The 26,948-nt window shown below is 33.9% G+C and overlaps 2 pseudogenes; one reads left to right on the top strand and one right to left on the bottom strand.

Annotated features, from left to right (window-relative positions):
- The first annotated feature begins 16,928 nt into the window (after window positions 1-16,928).
- LOC120182921 lies at window positions 16,929-22,053 on the top strand (annotated as a pseudogene).
- Window positions 22,054-22,604: 551 nt separating this feature from the next.
- On the bottom strand, window positions 22,605-25,386 carry LOC120182759 (annotated as a pseudogene).
- Window positions 25,387-26,948: the final 1,562 nt, after the last annotated feature.

Here is a 26,948-nt window from a genome sequence, read left to right as displayed (position 1 = left end):
AAGGGTGCCACACTGTAGAACTGTTGAAAATAGAAACCATAAAATAAAATCATTAACACTGACTGGAATATAAAAATGAAATAGTAAATCGAACAATCATGTCGTGGTAAAATCACTGTCTTAGAAATGAATTTTGCCTCGATGTGTGTAATCGTTTCTAGAGGTGGTCGTCCCCCGATATTAGCATGACTCTCTAAAAATTCGTACACTTAAATTTAGAATAGTCAATGATGAATTGCTTTCTTACCGAAATAGGAAGAAAACTTTTGAGAGAATTTTTAAGAAAAAGAATGATATTTTGATTTGTGGATAATCAAATGAGAGAAAACCTATTTATTTATAAAACGATAGAGGGGTAAACGTCAAAAAAATCAATCATAAATTTTGATTTATTACCAAAATTAATTATTGATGTGATCCTAATCAGCCTCATCATTTCTCATATACTTCATATACCTTGGATGTTTTTCATGAAGGAATTATATTCATTCTTACTTTATCCTTTATGCATACCTTTGCATTCATAAATTATTATATGCTTAGATATCAAGTCATTCATCATTCACGTATATGTCATGATTACATATCATTTTTTAGGATATTATTATTATGTGTTTCCATTTATCATTTACTATGAATGCCATATTAATAATAGTCATGCATATAACCTATAGTTCACATGATTATGCTAAGCATGATAAGTTTATTATATGTTTAGTATGCATCCATTACCTTAGGTTATACATATCATTTTTATATTATATGCATTTCATCCATACTTAGTATTGCATTATATGTTATAAGTTTTATTATCATTACTTAACTTACCTTTTGTGCTTTGTGATTAGGTACATTTAGCCATGAGGAGGGGAGTTGAATTAAGCTACAAGATGAAGCTGAAAGCTAGTGGAATCAATCTAGGACAACTCTATGAAAGCTCACGGTCAAAGCTAGGAAAAGTTGTCAGTTGCACTTGTGCTCATAGTTGGATTGAGCTGAAGATTTGAGCTGGCTAAACTACTCAAATCAATTGGGGAGCTGGACGAATGCAATCCTCCATCAAAGGAATAATTTCTACACAAGTCATTTTTTCACAATTCGTGCCTTTCGCGAATAGGTGTCTTTTCGGGACGTGCCTTTTCACAAGAAGCTGCCAAACACTTCATCATGCCTCCTTGCACCTATGGCCAACTCACTTTTAGCTCATTCATCCTACAACATACCTTTTCATGAAGGGTTACCTCCAACTGTTATGACCTTTCATCAGGTATTATTTATGAAGAGTCTCCACTTTAAGAGGTACAATTGTGGTGAAGAGTTTTTTCTCAAACTAAGCCTAAATCATGAAGAGACATGAGGCTAGCATTAAAGGCATCACAACCATTCAACCAAAGCTTCAAGCTCATCAATTTTGGTGCCAACATGAATAATACAAGTCTATTCAACCTTCGAAGAGTCATATGCATTCAAGGAGGGACATAAGGATCAAAAAGCTTCAAAATCGAACCAACACATCATTTTCACCTAAAGACGTGCATTCATCAATTAGGCCGACTAACTCATTTCCATTCGTCTAAGATCACCTATTTTTGCTTAAAGCCATGTATTTTCAAAGGGTTACATGCTTATTCATCAAACCCTTTGAAAACTATAATAGCCAGGCATTTGGCTTTGTAAACACACACTTCATTCTTTAATCAAACTAGTCTTGTGAGGTTTCTCTCTTTAAAGTTCTTGTTAGAACTATATTGACTTATAAATTATTCTATACTTGTGGCATCAATCTTATCACTTTCACCTTGATACATGTAGTTCCAATCTCTTTATAGATAGTGGGTCTAATTTCGTTTTTGCCACCTCTCAAAGAAGTTTATAAGGTTCGGGGCTAATCTTTAATATAACTTTGTTTCTTCCTTGAAATCTTTGAGATAAAACATCAAATTCCAGCCCATTATCATCACCATTAGCGTGCATCATCTCATCAACAAAGGCCATCTTCAAGACATGCAAATATCATCATCTTCATCACATTCTTCCGCAGTCAACTCTTATATTCTATTATCTTATCTTTATCCTATTCCATCTATTTCATTTATTTCTTTAGCATTATTATCATTCTAACCTAAACTTTTCTTATTTGCAGCCCAAGCTTTCAAAATGAGAACAACACTTATTATTCGTCCCAGATCAGGAAGCAATCAAGGCAGTTCATTCCTTTTCATCCTTGAGGAGTGTAGACGGTCCTTTATCAATTACCAAATAATTTATCTAATGTAGCTGATTGAACCTGGCCCCAAAACCGTTCAGGTTGATCCATAAAATAACTGTTGAGACAACTTTTAAATCAACAAAATAAATTACTGAAATTAAGCTCCGAAAATTAGGATGTTGTCTGTTGTAATAAATTTTTGAACCCAGTCTAAAAAATGTCTTGATTTAAACTCTGAAAATTCAAATTTCATTATTAACAGCTAGCACAGCTGTTAAAATACCAAATAGCACAACTGTTACAACATATTAATTTTCAATTATCAGCTAGCACAAATACAATAATCTAACTATTTGAAAATTATTTTTCCTATAAATACGTTTTAAACATTAGTTTTAAAGAAATTATTCTATATTTTTCTAAAAAAATCAACAAGTGCGAACGATAGCAATAATGTCGCATGCTTGTGAGGAGTCATCTAACCATATTCAATAAAATAAAGAAATTCTTTAAAGAGAAAATAACATCAGTGACCGAAAATGCCTTATAATATATGAATTTAACCAACTTTTTTTGGATTTGCTAAAATGACCAACAAATTCGCAACGCGAATTCCAATTTCGCAACCCAGTTTCCAATTTCGCAACGTGAATATGTAAATCGTATTGCGATTTTCCAAATTCGCGTTGCGATTTTGTAAATCGCAACACAGAAGTCAAATTCGCAACGCGAAAGTCAAATGTTTTTACGCGAAACACAATATTAATTTTGCAACACAAATGTAAACAGTATTATCGCAAATCATCTCTAACCTAAAACACTAAAGCACAACTTAGTCACATCTCCATCTCTCACTCTCTACGGCGACATCTGTCCCCATCTCTGTCAAAATCCATCCCCATTTCCGACGAAATCCGTCTATCTCCATCTCTCAGAGCAACCCTCACAACCATTCACGGTCAGAAATGGAAAATCAACCACCGAGGGTTAGTTTTTAATCTCTTATTTTTATTTTGAATTTTTTATATTATTATTAGATTAACCATTTTACTAAGATTGCTAAATTCATTCGGTTGCTGCCAATACTGCTAAACTGTTTAGTCTTTAACCCTGTGAAGTTAGTATTTGTCTTTGTTTTGTCTTTTTGTTTTGTCTTTTTGTTGAAGAAACCCTAAACCGCAACACCAAATTCGCAATGCAAAAATCACAATGCGAAAATTAAATCACGTTGCGATTTTCATTTTCACATTGCGAATTTAAGTTTCAGAAACTTCTTTTATTCTGCAAATTGAAACTTGAATGAATTGCATTACTTCAACCAAAAAACAAAGACAAATACTAACTTCACAGTGTTGCTAATTTAAGTTTCAAGAATAAACTACTACTCTTTATGTTGTCCTTGAACCTGCATTAAACCTATATGTTGTCCTTTTAAATGTTTATATAAGTGTTTACTTCTAGAATGTTATCTGATGCATTTTGTGAACTATGATGGAATAATGACGTGGGTGAATACCGTGCTAGTTTGAAACATATTTGGCTTTGTTTTCACTATTTAATATCATGTCTGTTTATAGTGTATAATTTGTAGTTTTTGGTATATCTAACTTGGTATGTTTATTGTTTTTGTAGAAATATTTTTCGGTTGCATTGACCTTAAGGAATAAATTAAGCCTAGCCACTAAAATTGCGTCGACGCTTACACCTCTACAAAGAAAATTGTTTGAGGATACTTGCTTCGGGCCATGGCTGAAAGTGCAACATACGGGTGGAGATGCTATGTTGACACATTTGTTTCTTCAGACCATGACTAACGATCTACCCGAGCAGGTACAACGTGGTGATGAGGAGATATGGTTTCATTTTCCTCTGGCACCGGCGTATACTTGTTTTGGGCGGGAGGAGTTTTACTTAATCACCAGTCTATGCTTCGGACACGATGATGTAGGTCGGTACACTAGTCATATCGCCCGCCCATCATGGTTATATCGGGTTTTTCCTGAGCTGACAAAGTCGAAGCCGAGTATACACGTCGACGACTTGAAGAGATTATTTGATAAAGATGGTTTTACTCGGATGGATGACTTTGATGTTGTCCGAGTATACCATTTATTACTTTTACATGTCGGCTTTTTAGGCAAAAAGGGCAGAAAACCAATCTCTGAGGACCTAATATTATTGGTAGAGGACCTAAATGCATGGAACCTATTTCCGTGGGGTTCATATCTATGGAAAACTACCTGGAAGAAGTTGTCGTCTGCCTTTGAGGACCTAAAAAGTTTGCGGGGCGATGGTTCTAAATACACTTTGACAGGCTTTACTTGGGCCTTTAAGGTAAGAATTTCTATATAATTTTCAAAATTATAATTAATTATTTAACATTACTAATGTTTGTGTATTATTTTTTTTTAGATTTGGATATTTGAGGTTTTCCCCAGCATGCGGACATATGCGATAAAAAGATCAAATGATATTCCTAGGGCTATTACCTGGAAGAGGATCCGCATGTTGGATTGGGAAGATTTACTCCCATATACGACGATAAATGATGTAAGTTAACACACAAATAATACCATATATAAACAAGTTATTACTAGTACAAGTTTAACTTTGTTTGAGCTTTTATATTGTTAGGAGGTCAACTATCCATTACAGAGGCTGACACCCACAGAGGCTGAGCTTGCCACGATTGGTGGCAAGCTAGTAAGCATTTTTGATGGGACTGATGAGCACCCCCACTTCGAGAGCCATCACCTGATCGGGCCGATTCTACAGCCCGACACCCGGAGCCATCACCTGATCGAGCCTCTTCTCCACCTCCACCATCACCTATTCCATCACATCATCGAACTCTTCTCCACCATCACCTCATGATAGGCGACCGAAAAATAGGCCAAGACATTTATCTCCCTGTTCTCCACCTCCACGGGATGAGTTAGGGGAATTACGTGATGGGTCGTTGTCATGAGGAAGGACTTTACAGATAATAGTGCATGGCGTGATGAGGTTCGATCTTTACGTGGTGAGGTGGATTTTTTACGCGATGACAATAGTGTGCTACGTTGTGAGGTATCTACTTTACGTGATGAGGTTGTCGCTCTACGCGAGATTGTTTTATCGTTGCAGAATGAGGTTCATACTCTACGCAATAAGGTAAATTTGTTTAATACTATACTAAAAATGCAATTAACCTTTTTTTGGTATTATTTATTTACTGATTTATGTATTAATTTATTTTCAGCGACTCGATAAGGTAGATGTTTTACGTCGGGTTTTTCTTGCACGACGGGGTTCACGCATTAGACGTCGTGCACATGCCATTACGTCTCCATTCACCCCACTAGTGCCAAGACTCCATAAGAAGAAGCCCGATGTACCTATTATCATTCAAGAGGTGCCTCCTATCGTTCAAGAGGCCCCTCTCATCAACGAAGAATCCCCTCCCACCGTTCAAGAGGCCCACGTCATCGTTCAAGAGATCTCGCCTGCCGTTCAAGAGCCCGATTCATATGGCATCATATGTCGACATATTGATAAACCCCCTCCTGTGCCCGATATGATGGATGCGAGTTGGCTTTCGTATGTGTTACCGGCCAGTACCATTCCTCAGTAGGAGAGGGAAACACTACCGGACACAATTACGGATAATACCCTTTGAGCTAAGACCGCATTTGATTTTTATCTACATGAGCAGAGCAAGGGGTGTTATTCTGACCTATGCCAAATCGACGATGTTATTCATTTGTTTCTTGATCGGTCTTGGCGGGGTGTTTTATTAGGGGTTAAAGATAATGGCTATCTCGAAGGGGTGGTAAGTATTATATTCTTCTTATATTGCATTTTGATTAATTTTTTTAAAATTATTAATAAATTCACTAATATATTTATTTTTTTATAAAACAACATATTGATGCATGAGTGTCACGTCTTCTAATAATAAGGAAATTGAAGAAAAGAGGTACTCGATGGACTATTATGCCGACGTCTTTTCACGCAGCTCACTTGAAGGATCAGAAAGATGCTTCATATAAGTTGGCTAATGGAAAAGCTAAACTTTATCCTGCGTGGTGGGAGGTCGATAAGGTTAGTTTTTATTTTTTGAATATTTAAAGGTTTTCATAAATTTTATTTGATGTGCGCAATTATTTATGATTGCAGGTGTTTATCTCTATTTTGGAACATCGTCATTGGCTTCTCGTCAAGCTTCAGTTCTCATCCCTAAAGACAATGGTATATGACAGCATGTTAAATTACATATCATTATCTGATTTGAGAGATATTATTACAAATGGATGGAGCGATCATTTGGCTAAATACTTGAATGTGATTGATTATTGGACAAATTCTGGAAACAAGAAGCCAAAGAAGTTCAAAATTACAATGATCAGAGATGAGACTACGCCATAACAAACACAGGGAGCCAGAGGGGATTGTGGTCCTCTCGTATGCTTGTGCTTGGAACGTTTGACGACAGGAAGTATACAATATCTGCCTCCCACAGATAGAGATAGAGTTGTAGTAGGCTTGTGGTTTCGGCATTATATGGCCAGATCGATATATGCGAGACGCTGCCTACCTGCGTCCGCGTGCTGAAAGTTGTACATAAACAATTGGTAAGTTTGAGCAAGTGTTGTTAACATATATACTCTTTAATTGGTTTGAAAATATTTGGTTAAGTACCTAGAATTCAGTAATTTGTTGTTTGTTGGTTTTAGATGTGTAGAAAGTGTTGTTTGAGCAAATGTTTGGTTTCTGCAGGTTAATCCTGAAGTGAGCTGCGTGAAATGTATTTGTGCATAAACAACAGTCTGGGGTACACTTTTTTTTCTTTGTTTAATTGAATTTTACACTGAAAGTTGATTTGTTTAATTGATGAGGAAATAAGATTTATTTTTTGATTAATTGATTTATAAAAGTTGATTTGTTTAATTTGATTTATAAATAAGAATTATTTTTTTGCTTGTTTAATTGATTTGTAAAAATTGATTTGTTGTTTCTAAAAAATTCAATCTGCATTATGTTTGAAGGCAAAAAAGACTTGCTGAAGGTACAAATTCGCAACGCGAAAGTCAAATTCGCAACACGATTTTCGGTTTGCGAATTTGACTTTCGTGTTGCGAATTTGACTTTCGCGTTGATCGCAACATACACCATCAAGGTATATACAACATCAAACACATTCCAAGCTATAAATACAAGCTAAGGACACTTGAAGAAGCAAGAGAAAAACTATCCAAAAAATCAAACACAAGAGAAAATCCCAACATGATCAACTGAACAGATCATATCAATGTTCAAACTCAAGTTGTAGATTTTGATTTCCTTTTGCTTGGCACCATATGAGATTTGGATTTTGATTTCCTTTTGCTTGGCACCATATGAGCTTTGGATTTTGATGAGCATCGGAAGCATTTCAGACTTATAATTTGGGTGGTGCTCAGAAGCATTTCAGACTTATTATTTTTGTTATTATTACAAGTTGTAGCCCTCAATTATCGAGATTTTTAGTTGTCATTTGTTGCATTTCTCGTATACCACCCATATCATATGCCCGAAACGTTTATGACGCTTTAAAGTTGACCAAAAAATAAGATGGTCGGGATTTCCCTCGCGTTTAAAGTTGAAAAAAATTTATACATACAATGTTCAAATAATGTACCCACAACAATGTTTAATTGATTTGTTGTTTAATTTTCAATCTGTATTATATTGAAGGTAAAAAAGACCTGTTGAAGGTAAATTCGCAACGCAAAATAAGCGTTGCGATAGTCAAATTCGCAATGCGAAAGTCAAATTCGCAACGCGAAAGTCAAATTCGGTTTGCGATTTCGCGTTGCGAATTTGACTATCGCGTTGCGAATTTGCCTTTCGCGTTGATCGCAACATACAACATCAAGGTATATACAACATCAAACACATTCCAAGCTATAAATACAAGCTAAGGACCCTTAAAGAAGCAAGAGAACAACTATCCAAGCAATCAAACACAAGAGAAAATCCTAACATGATAACAATTGAACAGATCATAACAATGTTCAAACTCAAGTTACTAATGAATGTCTAACTGAAAATGTATGCATTCACACATAAAATACACATAATACAACGTTTACATTTAAAAATCACCTAAGTTAATAAGTCTCAAAAGGTGAAGCCGGTTGTGATTGGGATTTTGATTTTGATTGCGATTTTGATTTCCTTTTGCTTGGCATCATATGAGCTTTGGATTTTGATGAGGATCCATTTTTTGGTATAGAAAAAGATGATTGTGATGGCACTGGTGATCCACAGGTCAACCTTGTATGATCACTTTCCTTGCACCGACTACATGTCGATATCCTCTTCTCTTCACCCTTAGACGGTATACGATCGTGATTTTTTGGTCGGCCAGGTAGCCTGCTGTCCATGACTGGTGGCAAAACTGTTTGTAAGTCATCTGGTATATCTCACTTAGAAGGATGTGGACATGGGTAGACAATCTCGGCATAAGTCTGTCGATATACTTCTGTAGTGTAACAATCCATATCGTATGCGCTTGAATCATCTTGGTTTAGATGAAGAGCAACTTTTATAACATGGCCACACGGATAACCAGATGTTTGCCATTTCTTACAACTACACGTCTTTGCATTTAGATCGACAAGCCCATTTAAGTTATTATCCAATACTTCAAACAAAGTGTTTGAACATGGTTCAACTCTCCAGGACGTTGACTTCACAACACGTTTCGTTATCTTTTTTTCAGTCCATGGTGTAACACGATGTTCCAATGTTCTTGTAAATTTAAATAAATAATACTTAGTAAAATATATGATAAGTTACGAATTTAAAGAAATAATACCTGCATGGTTTCTTTTCTTGTAGTACCACTGTTGAATAGAGGCTCGAAAAAACTCCATTAACATAGTAATGGGTAATTTCCGGGAATGACAACTTAGAGCGTTGATTGATTCTGCACTATTAGACGTCATGAAACCATATCTTGCTCCAAGTTGATGTACTCTTGACCATCTTTCAAACCCGACATCTTCTAGTGTTTGAGCACATTGAGGCAAAAAACGTCTTAAACAATTTATATGCTTATTAAAATCCACTTCCCGATAAGCTTTTACAGTCTTCCAGTATGTCCATTTTTGATTTTTTATAACAGCAGACCTTGATTTTAGATTTCTGTACAAATGAACACCACAAAGTCCATGAAAAGCATCTGGGAAACACCTTCTAACAGCGTTGTCAATTGAGTTTGCCCTATCGGATATGATTGTCAGATTGCTAATAGGACCTATGTAATCCCTAAGATGCCCCATAAACCATGTCCATGAATAAGAGGTTTCATATTTACCAACCCCGTAAGCTATTGGCAGTATCCCATTGTTAGCATCCATGGCTACTGCTAATAAGTTTACTCCAAGGTATCAACCTTTCAAATGTGCTCCATCAACTATAATAACTGGGCGCATGCAAGTAATAAACGAACGAATCTACAAAATCATATACACAAGAAATATAATCATTTAAATGTGAAATGCATGCAACTAACAAAAATGAGTCAACAAAATTATAATTATTTACTAACCGCAGCACCAATGGCGATAAACAGCAACTCAAAGCGTCCATCTCTATATGTTTTGATATGAGTTACCGACCCAGGATTTTTCAGCTTTAAATTGTGACAATAAGCCGACAGTTGGGCAAACGATGCTTCTGGCGACCCCCTCAACAATTCCAAGGCATAACATTTGGCTCTCCAAGCTTGAGAATATGAGATACTAATCTTGAACCGAGCATTCATGTCAGTCATAATTTCATGTCCCCGATATACCCTTCCATTCAAAAAATTAACTCAGCCAGAAAACCACCCAACACCTTTTTGTTTGCCTGTCTATGGTGAGGAAAAACTTGGGTTCTTGAACATGTATGTTTATCAATAAAAGTCATAACTTGAAACATTTCGCAATCTTTTATCCTCTTTGCAATCATACGCCACATACAGTTTTTTTCAATCATACACCTTGTTTCGAAACGATTTTTGCTTGATTTGTTAACTCTTAGTTGATAGCCATCTTTCACACATTTCGTATACAAAGCTATCTTCAAGTCTTCCTTTGTATCAAAACAATCATCTTTCTTGATACGAATAACTTTTGTGTAACAATCAACTGATATCTTTACCAACTCTTCTTCCGGTATCTGAAGTAATTATGGCATATTCCAATTATACTCCCGTGGCATTTTCTTCTTTTTTCTTTCTTCGGGGACTTCTTCTTCTTCTTCTTCTTCTTCTTCTTCAGGGTTATATGAATTACAGAATGGATGTTCAACATGTTCATTCACAGTCGTAACTTCTTCCTCATTATCATCAACAACATCATCCTCGGCAGCGGCTGTTTCATCATCAAAATTCGGGTATTGACCAATATCAAAATCATTACATGCAGGGTCTGTTTCTTCTTCCATTACATCATCAAAATCCGAGTATTGACCAAGATCAAAGTTCGGGTATTGACCAAGATCAAATTTCGAATACTGACTAGTACTCACAATTTTTTCTGTTGGCTCATAATCCTCTAACTGGACAATACGAAAATCGGAATTTGGTGTTGAAAGTTGATTGGGATTTGGATTAGGAAAAAGTTGTTGGTTTTGAGATTGTGTTTGATATTGTGTTTGGTATTGGAAATGTGGTGAAACAAAATTTGTTTGGTGATAAAATTGTGGTGGAACCATTAAATTTTGGGTTGAAGAACTTAGTTGATTACTACCCGCTACTGACCCAACTTCACTACTTCTAGGTTCAACAACATACAATGTAACATCATCTTCTTGCGAAACACTAATGTAAGCAATGAATCGTTCAACATCTTCATTGTCGGTTAACAAATAAACTTTACCTTTTCTCAGATAAGATAGCCTAAATCCACTTAGAGGCTCTAAATTCAATTTCTTTGCAACACGTAACATTAGAGTTTCATAAGTTAACTTTTTTAATGACAGTTTTAGTTGAAGATTCACGGGTAAAGGCACATATTGTAAAACACCATGAACATTCTCCCATGACCCTCCAAAACACAAATCTATCCAAACATGATCAACATTAGATGATTTCATTCTAAAAATTGTAAATTAATTTACTAAACAAACGAGCTATAAACTAGATATCATCACTAACTTAGAGAAAAACATACCTTTATTAAGTTGATAGTTGATAATTTGGGAGAGAAATCATTGAAAAACTATATAGAAATAAAATTATGTAAAAAAATTAGAGATGGGGAAGGATGTCGTTGGATATAGGAACGGATGTTGCCGGAGAGAGTGATAGATGGAGATGGAATGAGTTGTGATTTAGGGATTTAGGTTATGAGTTGCTGCTGTTGCGTTATTATAAACCCAAAACATTTGTGTTGCGAAACTAAATTCGTGTTGCGAATTTGAAATTCAGTTGCGAATTTGAAATTCAGTTGCGAATTTGAAATTCAGTTGCGAATTTGAAATTCCGCGTTGCGAATTTGACTTTTGTGTTACGAATTTGACTATCGCGTTGCGAATTTGACTTCTGTGTTGCGATTTACAGATTCGCGTTACGAAATTGGAAAACCGCAACGCGAAATTGGAAAATCGCAACGCGAATTTGGAAACTGGGTTGCGAAATTGGAGTTCGCGTTGCGAATTTGTTGGTCATTTTGGCAAATCCAAAAAAAGTTGGTTAAATTCGTATATTATAAGACATTTTGGGTCATTAAGGTTATTTTCTCTTCTTTAAATACTCTTCTCAAGGGATTTACCCTCACAACGTGCGACATAACCAACAACTCCTTCCAAGAATCTACATTATCCTCTTCATTACTTATGGTAATTCGAATTGAGCATTTACAAGCCAGTTCATTGTCTTTCACAAAACAGAGCAACCCAAAAGTCTCTCCCTCCGTTAACTTGAGTCTTGATTCCATCTTCAATGCTCAGAGCCTTCATTTTCTTTTGAGTCTTGTCTTCTTCAATGATCCCAGTCTTTATTTCTTTTTGAGGCTTTTCCTCATACGCGCGGCTTGAATTCTTCTTTTTCTTTCGAGTCTTGTTGTGCTTTCATAGTTTCATTACCCCAAATCTTCTTTGATGACGGGAAACATTTTGCGATCCTGGGAGTTTAAAGTTCGGGTTTATTTTGTGTTCCCCTTTCAGTGTTGCCATTGTATCTGTTCTTCAGTCTTCTTATCTTCTCATACAACCGATTCTTGAACAAGTCGTTTTGGAACCTTTTCTTTATGAAATCATGAAACCCGCTACTGGAATCTTTAAAAAAGTTGGCTCCTTTTTTTTGACTTGTACTCGATCAACCCTTTCAAGATTGTGATCACTCCACGGCCTACCTAACCATCACTACCACTACACAAATGGCTAGTTCGACTGTCACTGCCCAAACAACTGATAAACTGCCACTTCCCAAATGGTCGGTCAAAGAGATTTAAGGTATTTTTAAGGATTTAAATATTTAAGATTTTAGAGATTTAAGTTTAGAAATTTAAGGGATCGATGTGACGATTGATCATTGGTGGGTTCGTTGGTGGCTGGTTTTCGGGTGGAGGCAACAACAAAGGACGACAACCAACACGGGTATATGGATTGGAATTAAAATTTTTAAAATTGGAGGATTTTTTAAGATTTGAAAAAAATGAGGTTTTTTTTAAAAAAAAATTAAAGTTTTATTTTTTTAAATTATATAAATAAGACATGTGTCGTTTAACGTAATTTTTTAATGATTGTTACGACCGAGATACTTGAAATGGTGACGTTTGTAACGTTAGATACCTGAATTGACCGAAAAATAATAATTTAGGTACCTAAATTGAAAAAATGATATAATTTGAGCATTTATTTTTATGTTAATCTATAAAGTTTAAAAATTAAATTAATATTTCTAGTATTCTATCTAAAATTAGGGATCAAGTTAAAATGAGTAATTTTAACTAAGTGCTGAAACAATAACTAAAAAGATAGACAAAAAATAATAAGGTTTAATTACAAAATAAGTTCCCAACCTATAATGCTTTTCATGAATAAATGCCTAAACTATTTTTTGAATGATCCGGGTTTCTAACGTAACAAACGCTACCACTTTAGGTACCCGGGATGTAATTGCGTTAGTTTTCTCCGTTAAGTGACACGTGTCACATTCGAGTAATTTTGAAATTTATTTATTTTTAAAAAATTAAAAAATAATAATTATATTTATTGAAAAAAATCCTAATTTATCTTAAATTACAAAAAAAAACCTCAAATCCCTAACCTTAACTCACCACCACTTCCGACCACAACCATCACCGCTTATATACCGTCTCCTAGTCATACGTCATCGTAGTTGCCATCGTTGGCCGTTGAAATCACGTGGGATTGCGATTTTCATCCTAAGGTTTGAGCTGGACAAACGTTGATTGGTCACAATTTCATGGGGATGTTGATTGTCGGGGGAAGGGAGTTGGGCTTCGTCGATGGCCCAAAGGCCGATGGTCGACGTGGGTTTAGGGGTTGAAATGAAAATTTTCAAAGTTTTGGTGCTATTGTGAAACTTTTGTGTCTTAAATAATTTAATTTTTTTTATTTTAAATAAAATTTTAAAATTAACAGAATGTGACACGTGTTATTTAACGAAGGAAATTAACGAGTTTATGGCTCGGGCATCTAAAGTAATAACATTTCTCACGTGCACCGGGATTATTCAAAAATATTTAGACATCTATTCGTGAAACGCGCTATAGTTTGGACACTTATTTTATAATTAAGCCAAATAAAAAAAACTAAAACTATTTTTTAGCCATTGACCATAATCGAATGAACTAAAAACATAAGGAATTACCTAATATAGTTTTCCAAATTAAAAGACGATACAGTATTTCTCGGACTTTTAATCGCTAATCCCACTTATTTTTGGGTCTTACTCTTCAACCTTGGAAAAGTTAATCATTTTGCAAAGGAATAACTCTACACGAATCATACATCTATATCTTAAAAAAAGCATACATATATGGGAGTTTATGTGTGAGGCGCTAAAATAAGGTTAATAAACGGTTTGACCGATAAAAAAGTTATAGGTTAAAAGCGTTACCTAAAATATTATAAGTTGAAATCGAAAAAAATTATCAATCGGAGAACATAATAGGTTGCTACTAAAATATTATATAAGATAAGAAAATGAGTTATAAATTGCAATTTTATGAATATAGTTTGCGTCTAAAATATTACTAGAGTATAAATTGATGCAGCCTTAAATTTTCCCGCGTAAGAAAATAAATTTAAAAGCTGAAAATGTTATTAATATATATAAGAAATACGGTTGCGCCCAATAATATCATGGTTCAGTAAGAACATATTGCAATATGTAATGTTAATATTTTTATTATAAAATAGGTTGTGCCCAAAAATATCACGATTCATTAAGAAATCAGGTTGTATATCGAATCTTAATATTTTTATAATAAAATAGGTGTGCCTAAAATGTTATCACTCATAGATCCCTCATGAGAAGAAAAAGTTAAAGCTGAAAATCTTTATAATTATATATAAGAAATACGATTGCCCCAAGAATGTCATAGTTCACTAAGAAATAGGTTGTGATCTGAAATGTTAATATTTTTATTAATACAATGAGTTGTGTCCAAGAATGTTATGGTACACTAAGAAAGTTGGTTGCAATCTTTAATGTAATGTTAATTTTTTTTAATAAAATAGATTGCGCCCAAGAATGTCATGGTTCACAAAGAAATAAGTTGCGACATGTTATGTTAATATTTTTATAATTAAATAAGTTGTGCCCTAAAATATTAAAAAACAGTTCAAAAATTTAAATATCGATACTTAATATATTATTATGATGCTTTTAAATATTGAAAAAGTTAAAGAAAAGATCAAAATTTAATACATTGATATTTATAAAAAATTCGAAAGCATCGGTATTCGTAAAAGGTATACATACTTTAAATTTAAAAACATGAAAAATTATATTTTACTTTAAAATTTAAAAGTATCGATACTTTTAGAAAAATAGATGTACTTTGCAGTCTCTTCTCTTTTTTTATGTTTTTCTGTAAATTAGAAAGTATCGATACTTTCTAACCTTCTCATTTTTCATATTTTTTAATTCGAAAGTATCAATACTTGTGAAAAAGTATCTATACTTTCGAATTAAAAAAAACATAAAAGATGATATTTTAAGTTTTGAATTTAAAAGTATCAATACTTTTGGAAAAATATCCGTACTTTGTAACATTCTCATTTTCATGTTTTTCTAATTCTAAAGTATCGATACTTGTGAAAAAGTATCCACAATTTCAATTTTTTATAATAAAAATATTAACATTCTAGATCGCAACTTACTTTCTTATTGAACCATAACATTCTTGGGTGCATCCCATTTTATTAATAAAAATATTAACATTTCATATCACAACTTATTTCTTAGTGGATCATTACATTCTTGGGTGCAACCGTATTTCGTTTATATAATTATAACATTTCATCTTATTTTCTTTCAGGGGAAAAACCAAGACTCTATCAGCTTAAACACTGATAACATTTAGATGCAATTAATTTTATTAATAAAAATATTAACATTCCATATCACAATCTATTTCTTAGTGAATCATTATTCTTAGGCGCAATCCCATTTTATTAATAAAATAATTATAGCGGATCAAATATTTAAACTGTTAACATAAAAAGTTAAACGTCTATATTAAAAAATTCAAATATCTAAATGAAAATATAATTTAAATATTTTGTATTAAACTTCTAATTACATGAAATTATCTATTCATCAAATTTATAGGGTGCGTTTGGTTCACGGAATGTAAGATTACCAGTGGGAATAAAGATTACCAGGGAATAGGATTACTGAAATGTTGTATTTTGTGTTTGGTTGGTTTAGCAGGAATGTAAGATTACCGGTTTGGTTAAAGGAATAAAAGATTATTGGAATGTATATTTGACCAAATTGTCCTTATTATATATTTGTATAATATTACAAATTGTAAAATATTTATATATTTCTTTAAAAAATTAAATTCATAATATTTATATTTTTTTACAAAATTAAAATATAAAAAATGTTTAATGAAAGGGTAAATTTTTTTTAATCCCTGAACTTCATATAAATTTTAATTATAGACTTTTTTTTGTAAATCTAAAATAATTTAAGGATAAATTTGTAATTTAACCTTTGTAGAATTTTATTATTCAATGACAGAAGAAGATATTTTTGAAAAAAAATAAAAATTTAAGGCATTTAGTCCAAAACGCCGGTAATGTTACAATACCTAAGGGAATGGAGGTAATGACATTCCCGGTAATATACCCAAAAAAAATCTACTATTGGTAACAAATATTACCGAGAATGAGATTCCCGATCAACCAAATTGGGAATCTGAGATTCCCATATCACAATCTTGAACCAAAACCCCTAAGGTTTTTCTGGCAACAAATTACAGGGTCAATGGGATTATGGAAAAGCTTAAAGTAAAATAACCAACGGTTTTTTGATCCATAGATCTCTGAATCCGCAAGCCACTAAGACCACAAAAGATTCAAACCATGAAATTGGAGGGAAATGAAAATAATATTCATTGTTTAATTATTTTCTTATAACGAGAGAGTGAAGACACTGCCTTTTCCCTTTTGCTTTTTTCGCTAATTTCAGACTACAGAAGCTCTGAACAAGGGGCCCCGTCGAACTGTTGAAGAAGCAAAACGCCTAAACCTCCTTAAGCCAATGGCCGAAGCGCTAAGCCCTAACCCTAGGCCACGGATCCCTATGGCTGTTCGCATCCAGTCCCCAACAAGCCCTTCTTCTTGGGCTCTAACGCGACAAACTCGAGCGAGCGCAGGCTCGAGCCGCGCGAGCCGCCGCTAGCCGCCGCAAGGCCGTTACTTCCCATGCTCAGCCGCCTACTGATCCCGATCTTTGCCTCGATAAAGATCAGATTCTCGAGTTGTTCCAAAATTGCATCAAATTGCCAGTGAAATGTCTCTAATTCCCGTTCACTCTCTCTATCTCATTAATGCGGGTTTTTATTTGTAGATTTAAGTAAATGATATTTAAAATCTGTGCATTATGCCTTTCTTTTTTCAATTTAAGAAAACAGTTAGCGGTAGCGTTTGACTTTTGTGGTTGAATTGTTCTAGCGTCATTTATGTGCATTTAATTTATTATTTTACTTTTTTTATGTGGTGCAGAAAATTAATCAAAAGAATACTTGGGAGCTGAATTTAATAGACCATCTTCGCGACATTTCAAGGTTGAAGAAGACAATGATGTGGAGACGAACTTTCAAAGGTATGTTTAGCGTTTTTCTTATGTTTAATATGGTAGGAAGTGAATAAACAAGATATTGTCACTAATAACAAGATCAACAAAATAATTCCTAGGCTAATGCTGGGGAATATAATAGGTGGATTAAGTTAGGATTATGTTTCACCTTTATGGCTTATTATTAGGGAAGGCATTTCCTTTTAGTTATTAATAGTGTTTTACCATCTAATACGGAAGTCAATGCTTAGACTGAAGGTCCAAAACAGAAGTTACTTATGTTGTTCTGGATCAGTGCATCTGCATTTTCGACTGTGTGTCTGACTGAGTACCTGTTGTGTAAATGTGAGCCGAACCAGCTGTTTATAACTAGACCTTGCAACTCCTATATCCTTGTCGTATCATATATTTGTTGTGCCATAATTATGTTTAGAGTATTGTATACTTGCATACATATTTTTTATACATTAATGAATTTGTTTATATAGGTTTTCATATATTGTTTATTCGTGTCTGTGTCTAATATTGCTAAGTCTAGTGGTAACTGTGGAAGCCAAAACTATAAGAAATGTTCGGAGAAAAAGGCTAAGAAAATTATAGCCTGATTAATTGATTATATTACCATTGTTTCTTCATGTTTAATGAAGGACTTGCAATATACTTGTACAGGCCAGTTGTACACTGGAAGCTGGTGTTAAGATTTACTCGTTGAGGGTGGATTCGGTTCATTCAGAGGCATACAAGGTTCTTGGTGGGGGATAAACAGAGCAGGTTATGAAAATGAGCGAGGTTAGATTTGTTTTATGGTGGTGCCTACCTTATTTCTCTCTATCACTTTTTGCATGTCTGATTTGACATTTTGCTACATAAGCTCTCTGTTGCATTTGCTTTTCTTCAAATTAGCTTCTTGTTTTTTTTAAACCTGTTAATTAAAGGAGCAGCCTATGCTAAGAGCGTAATCTGCCCAATTGCTCGGAATGAAATGCAAGAGTCTGTACAAAGGCATGCTATGTTAAACATTTAACAAATATTACTAGACATTGTTGTTGATAAACTCTTTGGACTTAACTAATCATTTTCTATAAGCACACATTGTGTGGTAGATGGTAGATAAAACAGACAAGTTAATCCACCTATGCTATCCAAAGTCCAAACATACATTTTATACCGACTTCAAGTTCTAAAACCTCAACTGATGCAGACTAATCAATATGCTTTTTCATGGAAAATGAGAATAGGTTATGGTCAGATTTCTATATGTTGACTTGCTCAACTTTATCTGTCTGATTTTAGCTAAATGTGATGTTATGTTACAATGCCAGATTCTGAGATGGAGGATATCAATGCTGCCACCGCACAGAAAGGAAATCCAAAGAAAGAGTCAGAGAAAAAGGTTTGTGGTCTTTAAATTCAAAGAAATTTCTAACTCAAACAATATATTAATGATTGTCTATATATACAGATGTCACCTTTATCAACACTGGAATCTTCTTTCGAGGCTCTTAATGTAAAGAAATTTGATGGTAAATGCACATACCGACAATGTTGATTCCAGTATGAGGCACAAGCTTTGATTATGACACCATCTTTTTGTTCAGTTGCCCTTTGCAGTGGATCCTCTATATCATCAAACATCTGCACAATTTGATGAAGGTGGAGCCAAAGGTCTTTGTTGAATAATCTTGGTGTTTATGCTGGATGCCGGGTTCTCTTGATTCATTTGAAGTGCCAGGGAAGGAAATTCCTTGTTCAAATCAACATGATGTATCTGAAACAATTAATCTGTCTTTTGCTGAAGGTTTGTCTTTGGTTTCCTCTGGTGTGTTTTCACATCTTTATTTGAGAAAAGTAGGTATTGATATTTGTTACTTCCATTCTTTGATCTGTTACAGAATACCTTGAGCGTATGGTATTGAACATGCAAGCAAAGGATGAGATTTCACCAACTCTCAAGAATAGTCAATCGATTTGATGAAGATAACAGAAGGCCACTGGAGAACTTTTCCTGCAGTCAGAGATCAGCAGACCAAGCTTATACTCTAAATAATGAAAATGAGTTCAACGGTGTTGCATTTGAGAGTTTTGAAACTGATGGTTTTGATCATGATGACCAGCCAAGCTATGTTGATGAGGAAATTAATGGAGTGGAGCCATCTTTCATGAGTTATCATGAGGTTTAACATATTTTATTCTCTTAATAGTTTAAAGTGGTTGAGAATAAATTATGTGCTTATTAATCGTAATTGAATTCCACAGGATACAGAGCAATTTTCTTTCAACAATCCTGATGCAGATGGCATATTTGAAGAAGTTGATGAATATTTGTTTTGAGCTTGGGATTTCCTTTGAAGCAAAATGCTTGGGCCGGTCCTGATCATTGGAAATATCAAAAACTAAAGGTATGTCGCGAAGCTAGTGACAGGTGCTATATTTTATCAACATTTTTATTTTTCATGGCTCAATAACATGGTTTCATGCTTTGATACCATAGGTTCTGAGGATGTCTCTAATGAAGAAAATACAGCAACTTTAACAACAAAGAAAGCCAGAAATAAGAAACAACTGAGCCTGATATTGATTTCACAAAAGCCTTGGATAATGAAGTGCCAGACATCTTTGCTCCTCCGAAAAATCTAAAGTCATTATTGCTACCTTCGAATAGAGCACCTTGTAATACAAAGCTTCCTGAAGATTGCCACTATCAACCTGAGGATCTTGTCAAATTGTTTCTTTTACCAGATGTGATGGTAATGTGCGATCACAAGTTTGCTACTAAAATATTACTTGGTCAAATTTTTTTCTCATTTTTTGATTTTCTTTTAATATGACATTCTTTTGCAGTGCCTTGGCAGAAGGAGGAGAAGGAAATTGTCAGGTAATTCTCTCATAAATACTTCTCAAATGGTAGTATTTTTCTTGAATGTTTGTGAACAGCCAATCAGTATAATTTATCTTTCCCATGTTGATATTAACAACATTGTAGTCTGTCATATTTTGCTAGTTGTTTCTTGTATTTTTCCCTTCACATCATGATGGATGGAGTTTGTTGTTTGAATGAGTTAAAGCTAAAAAGATGGTTTTTACTTGTTCTTCAGCATAGAGGATACAATGTTAATGTTATTCATTTAAAATGTTCTAAAATATGTAATTTGATTATAACCTCTTACAGAAACTATTCTTTTCGGCTCACGAATGCATAGTATGAACTTGCCTTTTCAAAAATGTTCATCTTAATGGTTTCGTCTTGCTTTGTATCTAATATATTATATCTTGTCTCATGGCTAAAAAGAAGGGATCTTGTTCAAATGCATCTATTGATTATAAAATGTAGAACATTTAATGATGTGCTCTTGCATAGTTATTATCTTCACATGTTAATTGATTTTCAGATGAATCGAGGGAACAGTGTGATGATTATGATCACAGCCATCCTGGGAAGAGCAAGGTGCATTTGGTGGTTTTGATGATGAAGTTGATCATAGCGATATTGATGACTCTGGCATGCTTGTTTCTCAGCCTCGACAGGTTGTTCTCTTAGCTTTCTGGTGTTTCTCCGTGCTGGCCCTTGTTGGTCCCCACTAGATTGAAACAAGGAATTGAAGTTACTGTTTTATTTTAGTAATTACAACCTTAACTACTGCTTTGCGAGTTTTTGGGATGGATTATTTTTAATTTAAAATTTCTCTCATACATTGAAATATGTCGTTAAATGCTAGTTATTTTATGGTTCTCACTTCTCACCTCTCATTTCATTTCAGGTTAGTAAATTGAAGTTGAGTATGATAAGACATCAACAAGTTGATGTCCAAGCTTTGAAAGAAACTCTTTGGGATCAGATACAACAACAATCTCAAGAACATCATTTGAGGTACAATTTTCTTTTGCTTTTTGTAACACTGTTTTGAAAACATAGATGATAGTTATCTTAATGTCCTTATGTTTGCTCACGTAGTAAGTGGTTAGAATATCCTCGAATTGGCTTTACCTTTACCTGGAGGCCTCAAATTCATCCGCAACGATTGCACCATTAGGAGTGCAAACACAAAACATTTAAGTAAGGCCACTCATAAAAAGATGAAAGAGTATATAAAAAAGGTGAGCTATAAAATGAAGCTGAATACCACTACCATGTTTAATGAAGAATAAAATCAAAGCAGGATAATGAAATGAGAACTTGATTTGGTTCCCTAGAAATTTGATTTCTTTCATTGACTGAGCTCTAACATTGATGTTGTCGGAGTCAAAATGTGGATCGGGGCACTCACTTCTATCACTCTAACTTTCAGCTTGTTTCTTTTGTGAAGAGCCCTGTAGAGAAACTATCATTCAAGCATCTCTTGGCAAGCTTTCCTGCCGATTGCAACGCTGCTTCAGCAACCAAGGAGATCTCCCCTCATCTATGTTTCATATGCCTGCTACATTTGGCCAATGAGCATGGAATGTGCCTCCATGGTTGCCCCAACTGGATGATTTTGATATACAACTTCCTCACTGGAAGCAACAACAGAAACGATCTAGTTCATCTCCAAAAACTCAATACTGCTTGTAAAATTGTTTGTAAGGTAGGTCGACATTAACTGAGTTGCTGGTGCTTTTAACAGTGTTGTAAACTTGATCTTGTTCATACTTTTAAATAGGCTGCATAATCTCTGCCTCAAACTAAGAGATTGATGCTCTTTACCTCAGAATCCAACACTAAGAGATTGATGCTCTGTACCTCAGAATCCAACATTCTTTCAGAACTGTTGATTTTTGCTACATAATGTTGTTGGAAGGTTACTTTCCGCCAATTGTTGTTTTAACTATAAGAATTTTATTATAATGCTGAAATTATTTAATCACAATAAAAGATCAAATAAATTCCCACTAAATAACTGAATATTGTGATCTTATAAATGGGGTGAACCTCAATGCTCAATGGACCGGTCACAAGTTTATGTTCCAAACTACTCTTTTTCCTATATCACAAATCATAATCACTTTTAAGAGTCCTAGAAGAATCCAAAAGAATTTAAAACGGCCTTACAAGAGCAACAATTCATCAAGAACACCAACATCTTCAAGCTTTTAATGGATGTCGCTGTATCAAGTGGCACTTACTTAAAAGATAACAAAACAAAATTAGACTACCTATAGTATAACTCTGGAATTCTCGACTATAAGACCAGCTTCAACGGTAAGATGCAACAAGTTACTCCAGAATCAACATGCCTAGCACCGAGCAGTGTGAAAAATGCAATGCATTTTCTAGTAGTTCTTTTATGAGGCCATGCTGGATCATTTAGACAGCTTGGACATTACCTTGCGGTTTGTATGAGATTTAGCAACCCCTTCTGTCCACCCTTTTTGACGAGCTCTTGTTTCCCATATCGCTGTCAGTTTCTTCTGAGCCACCAGTGCCGCTTCGGCTTTCTCCCTTGCTTCTTCACATGTTTCCATACCTGAACTACAATTGTCTGCTTCCTTTGATTCTGCGATGCTATCTTCTTAGCTCGGGTAATGCCATGTCGGCCCGTTGCTGACTTTCCAAAGCTTGAGCTTCTCTTAGCTTCAGTTCCTCTGTCAAAAGTTCTGCAAAGTTCTTTTCGGTATCCTCGTTCACCTCTGGATCATGCTTCGCTCAATCTGCGGAATATTTACGTAAAACCTTCAATACACACGCTGTATAAAAAACACAGATAGACTAGTATTACCCTAGAATAAAATTGATAAACAAGGGTGAAACCAGTGATAACCAAAATCACAAATTTCCTTAGAATTAAGTTTATATAGTTCCATATTCCGGTAAATATATCCATGATATAGACAGTAGAAAACTGACCTACTAAGGAAGCATTGCTCAGTCCTGCAGAGTCCCGGGATTCAATAGCGGCCGCAACTTAACGGCTAACGGTCGATCGCGGTGATAACATACGGCTATTGCCGTTTTTCACGTTACACCAAGTCAAGAATAAAGATTCAATAATTCAAAAACAAAAGAAAAAATAACCCAACTGAATAGTACCTGATCATCTTGATTCTTTCTATAACTGCTCTTCGTGTTGTTTTTCTTCTGGTGTAACATGCACAATTTTGAGAAAAAATTTGAATACTTTCAATGGGAATTAAGTGGAAAGCAACAGAAGACTATTCCAAGGAACAAAGAAGTGTGAAAGATATTTGAACTCTATTAAAGAGATTGTACGTATCTAATTAAGAGGAAGGAACATAAATAAATTAGATAATATTAATATTTACCTTTGTAATAATTAGAGTGTTGACCACCCAATTATGTTATAAGTAGGCAATCTTTTATCCAAATGTTAGAATAATATTTTGTATCTTTTACCCTATTATTAGGATTTTTTCTACAGAAGAATTCTCCATCTTAAGTAATAAAATTTAAATTTATAAAAAAAAATAAAGTGGAAAGCAAAGTAAGTTTAAGAACTTAAAATATTAACGAGAAAATGGACGGTTTTTTTTCAAAAAATTAAACTTAATTTCCTCTTAATTTTTGTTCTGTCTCCCCTCTTTCACTCAAGCACGCAACAGAAGAAGAAGAAGGGATTTAAAGAGTTAATAATTTTTTATTTTATTAATGTTTAATGTTTTAATTTTTTTTTTTTACTTTTAGTGTTTTGGGTTTGGAACAAAACAGATCTAATAATTTAATTAGAATTGGGTTATAAGCTTACAGTATTATGGATTTTCTTTTAAATAAATGATAGATTATTTTTAATTTTATGAGTTTTAAATTATTATATTTTAATTTTGGTAAGAGAATAATAATGAGTAATTTTATGGGTTAATACTTTTTAGATTTATTTGTAAGATTAAATGTTCAATTTAAATTTTATACACTAAAATTATTTTTATAATTTATTATTTTATGCAATAAGCTTATTTTTTTTATTATTAGTAATGTTTATTATCTATATTATTGATAATACAAGCAATGAATTGTTTATATTTCTAAATTATAATTTTATTTTCATGTTTATGTATATAAATAATAGATAATTTTATAAGTTAATTTGTTCTTTAATAGTTTTAAGATTTCAATAAACATTTATTTTTTAGTAATATTTAATTATTGCATTGAAAATTTGTACAGTTTTCGTTTCATGTTGAACTCAACTTTTAAAAATTATATTCACGTATTAATAGAAGTTTATATGTGTTAGAAAACTCTCCAAAATCAGTAAAGATGATTTTTATAATATAATTATTATATTTTATAAAGTGATGTAATTTTAAAAAGAATTTACGTCTGACAATTACGATAATATCTGTAACATTTGTAATCGGGATGAGAATCGTGATATAATTATTATATTTTAATAAGTGATGTAAATTTTAAAAAGAATTTACGTCTGTGACAATTACGATAATATCTGTAACATTTGTAATCGGGATGAGAGCATCGTGACTAAAAATGAGACGACAGCAGTTTAAATCCCTGCTGCAAACAGAATCTCAAATTTAGCATAGATTTGGACCAATATAAAAAGGAGAAAGAAATAAACAATATGAGCTAACCAAATAAAGGAATCAAATGATTCCAGATAGACCAAACTAGATTGCTTACTACTACGGTGCAATTTTGAGCTTGGGAAATTGATGAAATCCAAGATAAATCAAATGAAGAAAAGAAGAATCGGATGAAGAAAAGAGATCTGGAAATACCTTCGGGGATTGTGAGCAGCGGATGAGAAGAGCAATCACAAAGGCAAGGTGGCCAAGTGTTGGAGGTGCGGCTGACGGCGGCTAAGCCTTCCATGAGGTGCCAGTACAGTGTTGGACCAACTATGTACCCGAACAAACAAATGCCCAATAAACCCAACCCCACTTTCACCGTCGCCGCATGGTTCACGGCCATCTCTTTTTTTTTTTTTTTTATCGGTCGCTGTTCTTAAGATAGAATATTGACAAAATCTTATAGATTCAGAGAGCAGTTTGAGGTAAAAGCGTTATTACTGCTATTTTTTTTTAATATACAAAAGGTGTCCAATGAAGGTCTGCTTTTTCAGTTTAGTATTTAAAATTTTTTTTGTTCTAGTTTGATGTCTAACGTTACATTTCGTAACTCAGAATGATTCATGCCACGACGGACCGTTAGTTTTCTCCGTTAAGTAATACGTACCACAATATGATAGTTTTAAAAAGTTTCTTTTTAAAAAAATTTTTAAAAAATTATTATATTTATAAAAAAACCTTTATTTCTTTTCAATTCTAAAAAAAATCTAAATCCTAACACCGAATCTTACTCACTGTAGCAGACGGCGACTACGACGTGACCCACCGGTTGGGTTTTGAGCGAACGGCCACGAGGAAGCTAAATATAGTGGCGGTGAGGCGAACGGAGGTCCGAGCCGGTCAGAATCGTCCAAAATTCGAGGCGTCGGGTGGGTTTTCGACCAAACTTCAAGGGTTCGATTCCGACGAACGGCTACAGCTATCAACGAATTATTTTGGGGGCTTTGATCATGGCGGCGAGGAGCTTCGATTGGGCTGGGTGATGACAGGAACAGACGAGCGACGACGGCGCTCGGCGTACGTTTAGGGATTGAAATAAATATTTCAAAATTTATATATTTCAAAATTAATGTATTTTTAATTTTAAAAAATATATAATTTTGGATTAAAATCAGATACTTGAAATGTATCCGATCAACCGGCCGAAGCTTGATTCCAAGCTTGAAATTAATCTAAAAATTATCTGATTTTAATCCAAAAATTATATTTTTTAAAATTAAAACACATTATTTGTACACCATCAATAATCAATAATTAAAGTAATAGAGTTATTATTTGTACTACCACTTCGACAAAGTCCTTTGGCCGTTTGATTTTGAGAACGGAACCAGAGAAAGTACTGCCATCAAAAGAAAGAGCTGCAGAAGTATCCTCTGGCGTAAGGAATTCAACAAGAGCTTGGCCCTTTCCTTTGTGTATCTTCAATTTATAGGGCATAACATGACATCTTTCTTTATGGCATTCATATGTTTAGCAGGAGAAAATGTACACCATCAGAATAATATATCAGACTTACAATGCAGCTAATACATGGTTTGGTCCTATGGATATGGCTAATTCCAGATGAAAGCAAAAAATTATTAAAGGATTCCATCAGAGCTTTTTCAGAGGCTGAAGCAGGAACATTTTCTACATAAACCCTTCTCATAGGTCTGGTGGGAACTTCTGCTGTACGACGCCTAAAAAATAACGTGACCGGTTAAAATATAGACTAGTTATGTTATATCATTTAACCAGAAATATTATCAAGTATAATAATATATTAGGTATCACTTATATAAAAAAATATGCATTTAACCGGAAATATTATCAAGTACAATAACATATTAGGTAGCGCTTTTATAATGTAATAAGTAGCGCTTATATTGACCTATTTTCTAAGTAAACCGGTATATTTATACCGGTAACATTGCAAATTTACCTATT

The sequence above is a fragment of the Hibiscus syriacus genome, unplaced genomic scaffold (genome assembly GCF_006381635.1).
Source record: "Hibiscus syriacus cultivar Baekdansim isolate YM2019G1 unplaced genomic scaffold, ASM638163v2 tig00112738_pilon, whole genome shotgun sequence".
Classification (NCBI taxonomy): Eukaryota; Viridiplantae; Streptophyta; class Magnoliopsida; order Malvales; family Malvaceae; genus Hibiscus; species Hibiscus syriacus.
Note: the sequence above shows the minus strand (reverse complement) of the source record. Positions and strands in the feature narration are given on the sequence as shown.